Source organism: Cibotium barometz, chromosome 24 (assembly GCF_041138505.1).
Source record: "Cibotium barometz isolate CiBa-2024 chromosome 24, ASM4113850v1, whole genome shotgun sequence".
In the NCBI taxonomy this organism is placed as follows: domain Eukaryota; kingdom Viridiplantae; phylum Streptophyta; class Polypodiopsida; order Cyatheales; family Cibotiaceae; genus Cibotium; species Cibotium barometz.
The window spans coordinates 15,511,039-15,524,328 of NC_141069.1; the positions used below are offsets into that span (position 1 = coordinate 15,511,039).

The 13,290-nt window shown below is 41.2% G+C and overlaps 1 long non-coding RNA gene across 1 annotated transcript; it reads left to right on the forward strand.

Annotated features, from left to right (window-relative positions):
• Positions 1-271: 271 nt before the first annotated feature.
• On the forward strand, positions 272-11,974 carry LOC147624928 (uncharacterized). The gene is made up of 2 exons (XR_015268893.1): positions 272-504; positions 11,562-11,974. It is a non-coding gene; the product is annotated as an uncharacterized LOC147624928 (long non-coding RNA).
• The last annotated feature ends 1,316 nt before the right edge of the window (positions 11,975-13,290 follow it).

The following is a 13,290-nucleotide window of genomic DNA, read 5'->3' on the forward strand; positions in this document are numbered from 1 at the left end:
GAACTTTCCACCTTTAAGGATTTGAAGAATGGAAGGAATTCACTTGTTTTAGAACACATCTCCTCTTGTACTTAAGCTTCTCATCCTTCATTTTAATTGAGATGTTTATGTTTCTAGTTGAAAAATGCCAGATGGGACTTCTGCACATAAATATGGGCACATGCATATATATGTATGCATGCATGCACATGCATATGCACATAGAATCCGTACAAAGATTTTACATAGGACAATGAAGCTTTTGTCTTAACGCATGGATTGTGGTCTGTAGTTTGTGCTTGATGGATTACCATTTGGTGGAATTGGAGAAAGTGGTTCTGGGTCATATCATGGAAAATATTCTTTCGATGCGTTCAGCCATCCGAAGGCCTTACTATTTCGAACCTTCTTTGTGGATCCTTTGATCCGATACCCTCCTTTTACAAACTTCAAGAGTAGAATCGTCAAAAGATTAATGGAATACAACTACCTGGCAGCAATCCTTGCTTTTATAGGTCTCAAAAGGTAAAATTTTTCTTGTTGTTTCAAGTTTTGTTTATAGAAGCTCAAAGGAAAATTTGTCTTCTTGCTTCAATTATTGCTTACAGAAGTTCAAAGGAAAATTTGTGTGTTGGTTGCTTTGGGGTGGTGTACTTGCCAAGTCTTTTAACATTGATATTTTAATGGTTTTAGAAATTCTTTAGTTGGATCAATCATAGTCAACCAATATCCCCTCTCTCTCTCTCTCTCTCTCTCTCTCTCTCACACACACACACACACACACACACAGAGCAAGTTCACCTGCGCCTCACAGTGGGTGGTATGATGAAAAGAGTGCAAAACCACTTGGCTTTCGCCTCTAACATGAGAGGGAATATGGCTGATTTCAACACGTGAGATACAACACATCTTCCGTAGACTCACTTGTCGAAAGAAGCGTGCCTTTCTCTCGAGACGATAATTTAGCGCATTCTGGAGAAAAAAATAACCCCTACTCCTATCACAGACCCTAGCCTCTGGGAAGCCTATGCACAACAGCTCTTTGATGTGCTGGACCAGCTTTGAACAGTGTCACACATGCCTCAAGCATGTTACCTCTTCGATGCTCTTGGTGTGAGCAAAGATCATGAGGATTTCTCGTGGAACACTGTGCCCACAGGCACCACAGATTCTTGCAAGTATTTTTAATAGAGCATATGGTGCAGGCTTCCCCTCCTCTTGGACCACCAACACCATTGTCCCCATCTACGCAGTAGAAGGCCCCATAGACCCATGTAACTAAAAGACTATCATGATTGGCCACACAATGACCAAGATAGTAGTACTAGAGGACATGATCTTCTCTATGGCAGAGAAGATGAGACAGAGAGCATCAGGCTAGGTAGGCTTAATGAGAAGCTTCTCCACGCTAGACCATATATTTTCCTTACAGGCTACCCTAGAGGAGGTGAGGTGATGGAAGTGAGATGTGTATTGCTGCTTCGTGGATTTTGGCAAGGCCTTTGAGTCTGTCCCCCTGCTTGACAAGATGCCTGTTGGAACTCTGGCTGGCACGTGAGATGATCTGGAGTGTGATGGCACTTTATAAGGCCGTACTTGGCCAAGTATATGCACATGGTGGCCTCTCAGGAGACATATGTAGCACTATTGGGGTCAAGCAGGGCTGCCCACTCTCACCTACACTTTTCAATCTTACATCGATGAGTATGCAGTATTTGTGGACAGTTTTGGAGATAGAGGCTCACCATTGGTCCAAACAGTAGTATGCCCATGTTGCTATATGTTTGACATTGTCTTGATCTCAGATTCAGCCGAGGGTTTGTAGAACTAAGATACATTGGACAAATTTTGTTGGGGGAGAGACCTTTGGTCAATTTTGGCAAAACCAAGGTTACAATCTTAAAGTCTTTAACACATCTTATGTGGTCACCTCACAATTATCTTTCTTATACAGAGAGGCCCTAGTAGAAATTGTGCATAAATATCTATACCTTGAAGTCACTTATTTTTGCACGACCACAGCTGCCACTGACCGAGTAGCGAGGGGCATGCGTCTCTAGCCCATTTGGAGAGAGATTTCCATTCACGGTTCAGGAGCCTCGTATTAAGTGTTGGCTCTTTGACACTTTAGTATGACCAGCAGCTATGTATTGTGCAGTCTTCTAGGAGCCAGGCCTAGGGAAGGATCAGTGGATGAGTGTAGAGATGTTTTCACGCATGGTGAGGTGTAAGCCATCTGTACCACATGACATCATACATGTAGAATGTCGGGTGGCTCCATTGGTTACAGATGTGCTCTTTCAGACTGTCACTTACATTCAACATGTGTACACTCTTGACAGAGAGCACCTCCCATGGCTAGCACTAGAGTCCTCTATGTAGTTATATCGTGAGATGGAGAGGGAGCGGGTGAGACGAGTTGGACTGCCCTCCTCATTGACATGGCCACCACCATTACTGACACATGGCATACAGATGGACTGCCTCACCCCATTTCAGTACAGCTTAGAATCCCCCCTTCCTCCATGTCTCATGACATGAGATCAACTGGATCATCCGGTTGGATTTACTCATACATTGGGCATGGGCATCGCCATCAAAGATTGGTTAAGAGAGAGTTCTATTCAGATTCTACGAGGATGGATTCATTGAGATCTCAGATACATACAAATACACGTTACATTGTATGCGTATCATGATTGGCCAGCTCAGGGTGTCATCCAAAGTGGAAACTGGTGGAGCCGAGAATATCCCATAGGAGGAGAGCATATGCAAAGTATGCACAATGGGAGCGGTAGAAGATGAGACCCGAGACAACAGATTGGGGAGGTTACTCCGCCAACTTGACATGCTCCCATCACAGAAGCCTGGATCGGTATTGGCTAATAAGGAGGGATCCTAGGATGATCATATGGTATGTTGATATATACACACATTGGTGATTTCCCTTAGGGAAGGCCTAGAAGGTGAAGCATAAATAGACAGGGTAGATGTGCGAAGGACTAACTGAGGGTGGAGGGTAGAGAGGGAGGTGCGGTGTGTTTTGGTGCATGTACATTGTCACTATTTGGGCATTCTCTGCGCTTCAGGCCTATAGACGAGTTCTGTAGGATGGACTGGCATCTTATGGTTGGGGACTTATGTCTACACCGAGAGCCAGTAGGCTGGATATATGGGTTGGGATTGTGTATCTGCGCCCAAATCCAGAGTGTGGTACCACGGACTACAAGCTAAATGAATAGGGAGACTGTTCAATGCATCCTTGCATAACATGTTTGCAAGTTTAAAAATCCTGTCTTTGCATGAACTATTTGATTGCATGCAAGATTTGTTTGTGTAGTTCACATGTAGGGGACGCCCTCTTGTGAACCGTGCGAGTGAAACTGTATTCTGACCTCGTTTGTGGGCTGTAGACAGGTGGTAAGTACACCACTTTACTTTTTTATGAGTTAAAGCAATGTATTCTTTGTTTTGCAGGTCCACACTTTAATAAGTGTGTCCGCCCAAGTTATAAGTGAGATTGGGCGTCCACACTTCATTAAAGCTCGGGCGGACAAACTATAAGTAAGAATAGACTAGAATTCCCTTCCGGTCGGCTAGGCGAGTGTCCAGGCACCCTTCCCACTAAATTTGTGTGGAAAAGGGATGGTTATGGACTGGGTGGCAGTATGAGGACCTGCCACCATGCTATTACTCATTTTGAAAATTACCTCTCTCTACACTCTCTCTCTAGAAATAGGCGCCCCCCTTCAAGAGAGCCTATTTTTGTTATTCTCTCCAACTTTTGCTTGGTGAGAGTGCTGATTTTCATTCCCTCTTGCTCCCAGCTCCAATGGAAAGCTTGAAGATTCTTCCTTTCACAGTTAAGCCTCCAGTTGCTCACCTTTTCACTCTATCTCCCTCTTCTAAATGAATATGGAGTCTCCTAACCATTCTACCGCCCCCAAATTCTGCTGAAACCCTAATTTTCAGAAACCCTAATTCTGCAGAAACCCTAATTTCAGAAACCCTAATTTTGGAGGAAACCATACCAAGCTGTGCCCCTTACTCATAGGCATCTAAAGAGCCCAAAATGCCCAATTTTGGACTCATATAACCTGCTTAAAACCCTAAAAATCAGAAACCCTAATTTCAGCCGGAAGTGGAAAACGGTCACATTCAAGCTGTAGTTCGTCCGCACGGAGGTGGAGCTCGACATTGATCGTCCAATACTTGGTAAGAGCATTTTGCAAGCAATTTTCAATTTGAGATTCGAATGCTTTGTCAATATGGTCTCCTATGTCTCGGTCCTGGCACACACGTGTATGTGTATGGATGCCAGTGGAGCATAGCTGCGTTTGACAAGCTTCAAGGAATCAAGGAACGAAGCTACTCTCAAGTGAAGCTATGGATTCCATCGTCTACGACAAATTTGTTTGCAATGCTGTTTTCATGATCATGGATGCACTTGAACAGTTTGGCATGTGAATGCCCGTGAGGCTTGTAACAGTTTTCCTTGATAATAAAATCTATTACAAGGGGGGTCGGCCCTTTCCGGCCCTAGTGCAGTGTGCAAAAATAAAATTCAGCTTCTTACTCTATTGTGTTGCGCCATTTAAAATTGTTTAATTATGTTAATAGCTTAAGTGTTTGCCAAGATTGTGCTCAACCCCGACCGGGGGAATCTCATTGGTATCAGAGCCTAGGATCTTCCTCCTTTCTGTGTGGAAGACGGTCCTAATCTAGCTTACACTAGCTGTTAACATTCTTAAGCATTATGGCGAGCCAAACAGGTACTTCACGGGATGTAAATCCAAGGAAGAGTACATATGTGAAGCCAAGAGGAGACAATGTGCATGATGATACTCAAATGCATGAACAATACACTGCTGAAAATGTTTTTCTTGGGTCACATGATGGTATTGCACATGCCGGACAGCCATCTTATGTTAGAAGGGAAGGAAATGCAACTCATGTATATATGGGACAGCCATCCCGAGGTAAGGAGAAGGCTATACAGAGTGATGCACATGATGCTATGCAGGCTGAAATTGCAGACCTCAAAAGGCAATTATGTATGATGCAAAAACAACTCAAGGATATGCATGAAGACTCACAGTCAAGGCATGTATCTCGTGTGTCAAAGCATTCTCCTTTTGTGAATGATGCATTGGAAAATGTTGCCATGGAATTGGGGGTTCAACCAAGAGATATGGCTGTCTCTTACCTCATGGGACAAGGTGATGTAGTTACTCGAAAGGAAGGAGGGCTTAGGTTTAAAAAGCCTCCTCTTATGAATCAACATGCAGCTGAAACATCAAAGCTTAAATCTATTGTGCGACAGGAAAGAGAAGAGGCATCTGCTACCTCTCATCATGCCTCTACCGCACATGTTTCTCCTCCCCACAGGTCATCTATTAAAGCTCATGAAAGTCTTCTCAAGGAACCGACTCATAAATCAGCCCCTCCTCATGATGGAATTGAGCGATATGTTCCTACTAATGAAGCAAATAAGCAACCAATCGAGAGAGATGAAGAGGAAACGCATCAACATAAGAAGAAGAAGACTAAAGAGTTTACTGCAGGTGACAAAACAGTTAAGTTTGAGTATTTTCATGGAGAATATGATTCTACCAAAGCTCTATCTTTTATCTCCCAATTTGAAATTGCTTTTCATGAGGGAGAATTTTCAGAATCATCAAAACTCAGACATGTGGGCATGTACATGAAAGGCACTGCTGCTCATTGGTGGTTGGCCGAGAAGCTTTCCGGCAACACCATTTCTACATGGGCTGAATTCAAACAAAAGTTTTATGATCAATTTTTGCCTCCAAATTTTACTCAGGATATATGCAGGAAGTGGGACAGGTTGGAGCAAAAAGAAGGGCAATCCATTACCTCTTACGTCTCCAAATTTTGGGAGGTATTAATGGAAGTGTTACCCTTCATGACCGTTACTGAAGAAGAAAAGAAGAGGAAATTTGAGTCAGGATTGCAACCCATCTTCCAAAGAGGACTACAAATCTATCCAAACCAAACTCTTCGTCAACTCATAAACTCGGTCTTGGCTTCCGAAGAGCTTAATGTCAAATGGGTGCAATCTAGAATTGACCAAAGCTTGGGCAAGGGTAAGGAGAAAGCTGGTTTTAATGTACAAAAGGGTGGACAGCCCTTTAGAAGAGATTTCAAAGCCATGCACAAAGCTGAAAATTCAGATTTGAAGGATGTAAAGCCCCCTCAAAGAGCTGAAAATGCAAAAGAAAAGAAACCGTGGCAGAAAAAGGGTGTTTATGGCTTGACTCCTCAACAAAGGGTACAATACATTCGTGAAGGCAAATGTTTTAAATGTGGTAGTAAAGATCACATCTCTCCACAATGCCCTAACAAGAATAAGAAGCCAGAAGAGCCTAAAGTGCATGTCAATATGGTATATGATGTACAGGGCAACACGGGACATGCAAACATGCATAGAATGGTATGCAAAGCATGGGGACAACTAAAAGACCAGCCAGCTTTATTCATGTTTGATGACTGCTCCACTGACAACTTCATCTCCACTGATATGGCTGCTGCCTTGGGGATTGAAGTAGGTGACATGGGACCCGAAATTCATGCATGTTCAGCTTTTCTGGAAAAAGATGTGAAGGTTACACCCCTTATTGGAAAGCTGCGAATGCATATCCAAGGATACCTCGACCACGAGAACTTTCTCGTTGCCCCTCTTAGTGGATGTGATGTATTACTGGGAAAACCTTGGCATGCACGCCTTGAGCCTACCAAGAATTACAAGACCAACAAAATCACTTTTATGTATAAAGGTAGAGAGCATCATTTAGATGCAGGTGTGTCGGGTGATACTATCCCCGTTGTATCTCATATACAAATCAATAAAGCAATGAAAAAGAGTGTTTCTTCGTACTTGGTTTTTGTACGTGATAATGTGGAACACAGTAATGTACATGTGGACACTCTTACTAAAGAGAGGCTGAAATTTTTAAGCGAATTCAGGGATTGTTTTGCTGACTCTTTACCTAATGTAATGCCTCCTTCACGGCCAGAAGATCACCGCATTGAATTAGTTCCAGGGAATTCACCTCCAAATAGGCCAGCATATCGTGTTAGTGCTTGCCAACAAGAAGAGATTATGAAACAAGTGGGTGAACTACTTGAGAAAGGCTTGGTGCGGCCTAGTTCTTCGCCATTTTGTTCACCCGTTCTTCTTGTACAAAAGAAAGACGGTTCATTCCGTATGTGTGTGGATTACAGGGCATTAAATAAGATTACCATCAAGAATCGGTTTCCCATACCGAGGATTGATGATATCTTGGACAAGCTCGATGGATCATCTTGTTTTAGTCGCATTGATCTTAAAAGCGGCTATCATCAAGTGCGAGTGATGCCACAGGATGTACATAAGACAGCATTTCGCACTTCTTTTGGTCTCTATGAGTATTTGGTTATGCCATTCGGTCTTACAAATGCCCCGGCTACTTTCAATCGCATGATGGACCGAATTTTCAGAAATCATAGAACTTTTACAGGTGTATTCTTTGATGACATTCTTGTATTCTCCAAGAATGAGGAGGATCACAAAAAGCACTTAAGAGTGGTCTTTGAAGAACTAAGGCAGCATAAGCTTATGATCAACGCCAAAAAGAGTGAATTTTTCCTTTCAGAGATTCACTACTTGGGACACATAGTATCAAAGGATGGTGTACGAATGGATCCTGCAAAGATCCAAACCATCAAAGATTGGCCAGAACTTAAATCTATTCATGAAGTCCGAAGCTTTCTTGGTCTATGTTCATATTACAGGAGATTTATCTTTCACTTTGCAATGATTGCTTCGCCATTGCATGAACTCACCAAGAAACGTCCTATGTTTAAATGGACAGAGGTTGAGATTAATGCTTTCAATAAGCTCAAAAATGCCATTATCACAGGGCCAGTCTTAATCATTCCAGACTTGCAAAAGCCATTTGTGGTAGAATGTGATGCTTGTGGCAATTGCATTGGAGCCGTCTTAAATCAAGAAGGACATGCCATTGCATTTGAAAGCAGGAGATTGCAAAATGCTGAACTTACTCTTGATGTTTATCAGAAGGAATTATTGGCCGTCATTCATGCTCTCACAGTATGGAAACATTACTTATTGGGAGCTGAATTTGTTGTCAAAACTGATCACCAAAGTTTGCGGTACTTTCTTACGCAAACTAAACTCTCTGAGAAACAAATGAGAATGGCCAATTTTCTCTCAATGTTTCATTTTCAGATTTTGCATACTCCTGGCAAGAAAAATGTGGTAGCAGATGCATTGTCCAGAAAACCATATGTGGCTGCAATTTCGGTTGCTTCTCATCAAGACTTGTCTACTATGCGAGAAATGTACCATTTGGATGCTGATTTTTCAGATTTATGGGCTGATTTAATGACTGGTCATACACATGCTTCTTATGTGGTCAAAGATGGTTATATCATGAAGGATAACTGCTTATGTGTGGTTTCAAACATGAGACAAAAAGTTTTGGATGAATGTCATGCACCACCTTATGCAGGGCATAGAGGGATACTCCCTACTACTCAAATGATTGAGAGATACTTCTTTTGGCCAGGTATGAGGAAAGATATAGAAGCCTATGTACGTGCATGTGTCACCTGCCAAAAGGTAAAATTTGATAGGCAAAAGACTCCTGGTTTGCTTCAGCCTTTGCCTATTCCGGACCAGCCATGGGAAAGCATTGCAATGGATTTTATTATGGATTTGCCCCGCACCCCAAATGGCAATGATGCAATATGGACAATTGTGGACAGGTTTAGTAAACAAGCACATTTTCTACCTGTCAAAAAGACCATAAAACCAGAACATATGGTCAAAATTTTTGTGTCACAGGTATTTAAACACCATGGTATGCCCAAATCAATTGTGGGAGATAGGGATCCCCGAACAACAAGCCTCTTTTGGAGAGCTCTTTTTGATAACATGGGCACAAAGCTGAATTTTTCTTCAGCTTATCATCCTCAAACGGATGGACAAAGTGAAGCTGCAAATTCAGCTGTGTTGGATTTGCTTAAATGCTATGTGACAGATCAGAAATCTTCTTGGGAAAAGTATCTACCGCTTGTAGAATTTGCATACAATAATACGGTACATGCTTCTACAGGCAAGGCCCCATTTGAGATCATTTATGGCAAAGTGGTATTACCACCTATCTTACGCACAAAAGATGAGATATTTGCTGCTGATGACTTTGTCAGGGACCTTGATATTGCCTTTTCACAAGTTCGGACAGCCATTGCACGCTCTCAAGCAAAGCATAAGAAAGCTGCCGACAAGCATAGAAGGCAATTGGACATTAAAGAGAATGACTTGGTATTGCTAAAATTTGAGAAAGCTAGACTCAGGAAGAGGTCTGGCAAGGAGAGAGCATGCCCAAAACTCTCTACCAGGTATTATGGACCCTTCAAGGTGATCAAGAAGATCAATGATGTGGCTTTTCGACTTGCTTTACCGGATCATTGGAAGATTCATAATGCATTCCATGTGAGCCTCTTGCGCAAATATGTGGGACCGGAACCTTTGGAACCGGTTATGGAAGATCCACCAGAGGTGGAAGAGCTGGAAGAGGTATTGCAGCCAGAGCAAATTGTGTTTCATAAGGAGCGAAAGTTTGCACGTGGCAAACTCCAGAGGCGCTACCTTGTGAAATTCAAGAACTATTCTCCTATGGATGCAAAATGGATGGATGAAACATACTTCCAGGAGTATCCGCAGCTCCTCCAAGCATATTTGGAAGCATTTCAGTTGCGGTCAACTGTTTAGAAGCAGGGGAGGATGTCACTATTTGGGCATTCTCTGCGCTTCAGGCCTATAGACGAGTTCTGTAGGATGGACTGGCATCTTATGGTTGGGGACTTATGTCTACACCGAGAGCCAGTAGGCTGGATATATGGGTTGGGATTGTGTATCTGCGCCCAAATCCAGAGTGTGGTACCACGGACTACAAGCTAAATGAATAGGGAGACTGTTCAATGCATCCTTGCATAACATGTTTGCAAGTTTAAAAATCCTGTCTTTGCATGAACTATTTGATTGCATGCAAGATTTGTTTGTGTAGTTCACATGTAGGGGACGCCCTCTTGTGAACCGTGCGAGTGAAACTGTATTCTGACCTCGTTTGTGGGCTGTAGACAGGTGGTAAGTACACCACTTTACTTTTTTATGAGTTAAAGCAATGTATTCTTTGTTTTGCAGGTCCACACTTTAATAAGTGTGTCCGCCCAAGTTATAAGTGAGATTGGGCGTCCACACTTCATTAAAGCTCGGGCGGACAAACTATAAGTAAGAATAGACTAGAATTCCCTTCCGGTCGGCTAGGCGAGTGTCCAGGCACCCTTCCCACTAAATTTGTGTGGAAAAGGGATGGTTATGGACTGGGTGGCAGTATGAGGACCTGCCACCATGCTATTACTCATTTTGAAAATTACCTCTCTCTACACTCTCTCTCTAGAAATAGGCGCCCCCCTTCAAGAGAGCCTATTTTTGTTATTCTCTCCAACTTTTGCTTGGTGAGAGTGCTGATTTTCATTCCCTCTTGCTCCCAGCTCCAATGGAAAGCTTGAAGATTCTTCCTTTCACAGTTAAGCCTCCAGTTGCTCACCTTTTCACTCTATCTCCCTCTTCTAAATGAATATGGAGTCTCCTAACCATTCTACCGCCCCCAAATTCTGCTGAAACCCTAATTTTCAGAAACCCTAATTCTGCAGAAACCCTAATTTCAGAAACCCTAATTTTGGAGGAAACCATACCAAGCTGTGCCCCTTACTCATAGGCATCTAAAGAGCCCAAAATGCCCAATTTTGGACTCATATAACCTGCTTAAAACCCTAAAAATCAGAAACCCTAATTTCAGCCGGAAGTGGAAAACGGTCACATTCAAGCTGTAGTTCGTCCGCACGGAGGTGGAGCTCGACATTGATCGTCCAATACTTGGTAAGAGCATTTTGCAAGCAATTTTCAATTTGAGATTCGAATGCTTTGTCAATATGGTCTCCTATGTCTCGGTCCTGGCACACACGTGTATGTGTATGGATGCCAGTGGAGCATAGCTGCGTTTGACAAGCTTCAAGGAATCAAGGAACGAAGCTACTCTCAAGTGAAGCTATGGATTCCATCGTCTACGACAAATTTGTTTGCAATGCTGTTTTCATGATCATGGATGCACTTGAACAGTTTGGCATGTGAATGCCCGTGAGGCTTGTAACAGTTTTCCTTGATAATAAAATCTATTACAAGGGGGGTCGGCCCTTTCCGGCCCTAGTGCAGTGTGCAAAAATAAAATTCAGCTTCTTACTCTATTGTGTTGCGCCATTTAAAATTGTTTAATTATGTTAATAGCTTAAGTGTTTGCCAAGATTGTGCTCAACCCCGACCGGGGGAATCTCATACATCATAGTTTTTTTAGTACTTTTCCAAGAAAATGATGACGAATAAAGATGCCTATGTGTGGGTATTTATTTGTTTAGAAATTTTCTCCGACTTTGTAAGACCTACCAAACTTTTCAAGTTTGGAAAGCTTTTGATACACACGTTTCTTTTCTTGCAGAAGAGACCAGAAGGCCGCCTACGCTTTTGAACAAGGTGTTAAAAAGAAGATCTGAACCACCTTTTCGAGAACATAAAAATTTTCAACCACCAACGACAACACTTCATCCTCTCAGCTTTTTTGTTTTGTTATTAGTGTGTACTAGCAGCACTACAAGTGTCTTCAAGGTTTGGCATAAATAAAATACTCAAATATATTGGAGGGAGGCGCGTTCATCAACAAACAAACAAATATATATATATATATATATATATATATATATATGTTTGTAATTTGCAGCTTTCAATGTGATTTAGATCCAAGGAGCGAGCGAGCGAGCGAGCTTAGTGGGTGTGCATCTTACTTTTTGCCCCCAATTTTTTTTATATTTTTAAAAAGGGTCTTAGCGTGGTTATCTATGTTTAAATGAGTTATGTGTTGGTCTCATGAAATGTTGTCATTATTTATTCACTCATTAGTTACGTTTGGAAGTGATGTTTTTGCTTGGGCACTGCCCAAAATACACACAAACTCAAAAGATGTGGAAAATTAATGGACAGAAGAAGTGTGTCATTGCTTCCAAAATCAGAACAATCTTTACGTTCACCAAAAAAAAAAAAAAGAGGAGACGAAAGTAGAGAGTGTATTGACATCTTATCTATGATACGACTAAAAAAGTAGTCTAGTGTGCTCTAATAATAATAAATAATGCCTCAGGACCTCAAAAAAAATTTAAATAGCTCGAGCTTCAACCAAACTGTCTCCAGAGATATTTTTGAAGAAAAAAAGAATCCACTGCGATGTTGTTTGCCATGCTCTGCAAAGGAAAGGGCGCGTAGTGTGTAGCTTGTGTTTTTTCAAATTTAATGACCTCTTTTACTCGACGCGTTCCAAGTTATGGTGTGTTAAATCTTTTATGTTATACCTTGAAAAATTAGAATGCCATATTTGAAAAATCTTTTTTTTTGGGTGTATAATATATATCACTCTAATCTATTAATTATTATTAAAAAAAAATTGTGTGCATATCACTCTAAGCTTAGGTTATGAATAATTTTGGTACAAAGTACAACGTTAAAAAGCAAGATCAAAATATTAAATAAAAAATAAAATTAAAGGTACTTAAAAAGAAAGAAAATTTAAAGTTTTACAAAGAGTAGCTTGGTAGAATACATAATCAAATAAATATTACTTGTATAATAACATGTGTTAAATTTGAAAACAAAGACATTAAGAATTTGTAAAAATCACAAATGTTATTTATTACGATACATTATATAGAGAGGTGTTATGGTTACATATGTGAAACTAAACAAAATAGGGTTCCTCTTTTGTAAGAGCAACAAACTTGTAGATTTACATCGATGTTGTAATTACGTATGTGAAACTAAACAAAACATGCTTCTTTTGTAAGACCAGTATATTTGCATATTTTTGGAGAGCGGTACAAATTATCACCATTTACAATAGCTTTTTTGAATTTATATGCTCTCTCCCATACAGATAGGCAAGATGTAATGTAGTCATGTGGTGTTTGCGGTTGTTGATCATCATCGAAACTATTGGATTTGAAGGACTTCTCGGTGTTGTATTGTTGTCATCCTAAATTTTGTTAGCATCGGCATTGCTGTCTTCTTCATAATCTCTGTCGTTTCTTGCATTTGAAGGGAAGTACCTAGTAGGAGAAGTATCAACAAAGAAAATCTCTTCTATATCTACACATTGAGAGAGATGTGGGAATTCCACTTTC